Source organism: Colobus angolensis, unplaced genomic scaffold (assembly GCF_000951035.1).
Source record: "Colobus angolensis palliatus isolate OR3802 unplaced genomic scaffold, Cang.pa_1.0 Scaffold172, whole genome shotgun sequence".
Classification (NCBI taxonomy): domain Eukaryota; kingdom Metazoa; phylum Chordata; class Mammalia; order Primates; family Cercopithecidae; genus Colobus; species Colobus angolensis.
Window position 1 is genome coordinate 4,928,092 of NW_012114844.1, and position 3,601 is coordinate 4,931,692.

General features: G+C 50.8%; 1 pseudogene across 1 annotated transcript; it reads left to right on the plus strand.

The window, feature by feature from the left end:
* The first annotated feature begins 300 nt into the window (after positions 1–300).
* LOC105509258 lies at positions 301–2,447 on the plus strand (annotated as a pseudogene). Its single transcript, XR_001001410.1, has one exon. The product of XR_001001410.1 is annotated as a vasodilator-stimulated phosphoprotein pseudogene (transcript).
* Positions 2,448–3,601: the final 1,154 nt, after the last annotated feature.

The window sequence follows — 3,601 nt, forward strand, 5'->3', positions numbered from 1 at the left end:
CTTGCTCTGTCACTTAGGCTGGAGTGCAGTGGTGCCATCTTGGCTCCCTGCAACCTCCACCTCCTGGGTTCAAGCGATTCTCCTGCCTCAGCCTGCCAGGTAGCTGGGACTACAGACACATGCCATGATGCCCAGCTAATTTTTTATTTTTAGTAGAGATGGGGTTTCACTGTATTAACCAAGATGGTCTCAATCACCTGACCTCGTGATCTGCCCGCCTTGGCCTCCCAAAGTGCTGGGATTACCGGCATGAGCCACTGTGCCTGGTCTCATCTTTTAGTCTTTCTACTTAAGATCAGAGTTGTGAACAGTGTAGCCGCCGCGGGCAAGGGGGGCGCGTCGGGGAGCGGAGGCCGCATCCCCTTTCTGCTGCAGGGACCTCTCATCAGACCGCCTGAGGGAAGCGGCGCCCGGAGACCCGCCCCGGCCCGGTCCACGTTCTACCCAGGAAGCCGGACTCGATGGGGCAGGACCCTGGGGGAGCCTGAGTCGAGCCCGGAGCCAGCCCCGAACCCCTGAACCTCCAGCCAGGGGTGCCCCGGGAGCAGCCAGTCCGTGGGCGCGCCGCCTGCCCGCCGATCAGCCATGAGCGAGACTGTCATCTGTTCCAGCCGGGCCACTGTGATGCTTTATGATGACGGCAACAAGCGATGGCTCCCTGCTGGCACAGGTCCCCAGGTCTTCAGCCGCGTCCAGATCTACCACAACCCCACGGCCAATTCCTTTTGCGTCGTAGGCCGGAAGATGCAGCCCGACCAGCAGGTGGTCATCAACTGTTTCATCGTCCGGGGCGTCAAGTATAATCAGGCCACCCCCAACTTCCATCAGTGGCGCGACGCCCGCCAGGTCTGGGGCCTCAACTTTGGCAGCAAGGAGGATGCGGCCCAGTTTGCCGCCGGCATGGCCAGTGCCCTAGAGGCATTGGAAGGAGGTGGGCCCCCTCCTCCCCCAGCACCTCCCACCTGGTCCGACCCGAACGGTCCCTCCCTGGAGGAGGTGGAGCAGCAGAAAAGGCAGCAGTCTGGCCTGTCGGAGCACGTAGAGCACCGGGTCTCCAATGCAGAAGGCCCACCTGTTCCCCCAGCTGGGGGTCCACCCCCACCACCAGGACCTCCCCCTCCTCCAGGTCCTCTCCCACCCCCAGGTTTGCCCTCCTCGGGGGTCCCAGCTGCAGCACATGGAGCAGGGGGAGAACCACCCCCTGCACCCCCTCTTCCGGCAGCACAGGGTCCTGGTGGTGGGGGAGCTGGGGCCCCCGGCCTGGCCGCAGCTATTGCTGGAGCCAAACTCAGGAAAGTCAGCAAGCAGGAGGAGGCCTCAGGGGGGCCCACAGCTCCCAAAGCTCAGAATGGTCGAAGCGGAGGTGGGGGACTCATGGAAGAGATGAACGCCATGCTGGCCGGGAGAAGGAAAGCCACACAGGTTGGGGAGAAAACCCCCAAGGATGAATCTGCTAATCAGGAGGAGCCAGAGGCCAGAGTCCCGGCCCAGAGTGAATCTGTACGGAGACCCTGGGAGAAGAACAGCACAACCTTGCCAATGATGAAGTCATCTTCTTCGGTGACCACTTCCGAGACCCACCCCTGCACGCCCAGCTCCAGCGATGACTCGGACCTACAGAGGGTGAAACAGGAGCTTCTGGAAGAGGTGAAGAAGGAATTGCAGAAAGTGAAAGAGGAAATCATTGAAGCCTTTGTCCAGGAGCTGAGGAAGCAGGGTTCTCCCTGACCACAGGGACGGACCCAGAAGACCCGCTTCTCCTTTCCACACACCCCGCCTGTCACCCTGCTTTCCCTGCCTCGACTTGACTTGGAATTGGTGAAGACTATACAGGAATGCATCGTTCCCACTCCCTATCCCACTTGGAAAACTCCAAGGGGGCGTGGCTTCCCTGCTCACACCCATACTGGCTGCTGATTGGCTGGGGAGGCCCCCGCCCTTTTCTCCCTTTGGTCCTTCCCCTCTGCCATTCCCTTGGGGCCGGTCCCTCTGCTGGGGATGCACCAATGAACCCCACAGGAAGGGGGAAGGAAGGAGGGAATTTCACATTCCCTTGTTCTAGATTCACTTTAACGCTTAATGCCTTCAAAGTTTTGTTTTTTTAAGAAAAATATGTATATATATTTGGGTTTTGGGGGAAAAGGGAAATTTTTTTTCTCTTTGGTTTTGATAAAATGGGGTGTGGGAGTTTTTAAATGCTATAGCCCCGGGCTTGCCCCATTTGGGGCAGCTATTTAAGGGGAAGCGATGTCTCAACGGGCTGGGGGTGCCTCCCCCCACCCCAGGGACTCCCCTTCTCTCTGGCTCTTCCCCCTTTTCTATGAGGAATTAAGATGCTGTAACTTTTTGGAACCTCAGTTTTTTTATTTTTTATTTGGGTAGGTTTTGGGGTCCAGGTCATATTTTTACCCCTTGGAGAAAATAAGATGAGGGAGAAAGGAAAGGGGGAGGAAACGTCTTCTCTCCCACCTTCACCTTTAGCGTCTTGAAAATGGGCCCCTGCAAGAATAAATCTGCCAATTTTTATAAAAAAAAAAAAAAGGTAAGAGTTGTTTGCACACCACAATTACAGTGTTATAATACTCTGTTTTTCTGTGTACTTACTATTACCAGTGAGTTTTGTACCTTCAGATAATGTCTTATTGCTCATGAATGTCCTTTTGTTTCTGATTGAAGACTTTCCTTTAGCATTTCTTGTAGGATAGGTCTGTTGTTGGTGAAATCCCTCAGCTTTTGTTTGTCTGGGAAAATCTTTATTTCTCCTTCATGTTTGAAGGATATTTTCGCTGCATATATTATTCTAGGGTAAAAGTTTTTTTCCTTCAGCCCATCACACATATCATGGCACTCTCTCCTGGCCTGTAAGGTTTCCACTGAAAGTCTGCTGCCAGATGTATTGGAGCTCCATTGTACGTTATTTGTTACTTTTCTCTTGCTGCTTTAGGATCCTTTCTTTATTCTTGACCTTTGGAAGTTTGAATATTAAATGCCTTCAGGTAGTCTTCTTTGGGTTAAATCTGCTTGGTGTCCTATAATGTTCTTGTACTTGAATATTTATTCTCTGCTATTATCCCTTTGAATAAACTTTCTACCTCTATTTCTCTACTTCCTCTTTAAGGCCAGTAACTCCTGGCTTTGCCCTTTTGAGACTATTTCTAGAACTTGTGGGCGTGCTTTGTTCTTTTAAATTTTTTGTCTCCTCTAATTGTGTATTTTCAAATAGTTTGTCTTCAAGCTCACTAATTTTTTCTTCTGCTTCATCAATTCCACTATTAAGAGACTTTGATGCATTATTTATTGTCGATTGCATTTTTCATCTCCAGAATTTCTGCTTGATTCTTTTTAATTATTTCAATCTCATTAAATTTATCTGATAGAATTCCAAATTCTTTCTCTGTGTTATCTTTAATTTCTTTGAGTTTCCCTGAAACCACTATTTTGAATTCTCTGTCTGGAAGGTCACATATCTGTTTCTCTATGATTGGTCCCTGGTGCTTTAATTAGTTTGTTTGGTGAGGTCATGTTTTCCTGGATGGTCTTGATGCTTGTGGACATTCAATGCCTGAGCATTGAAGAATTAGGTATTTATTGTAGTCTTCTC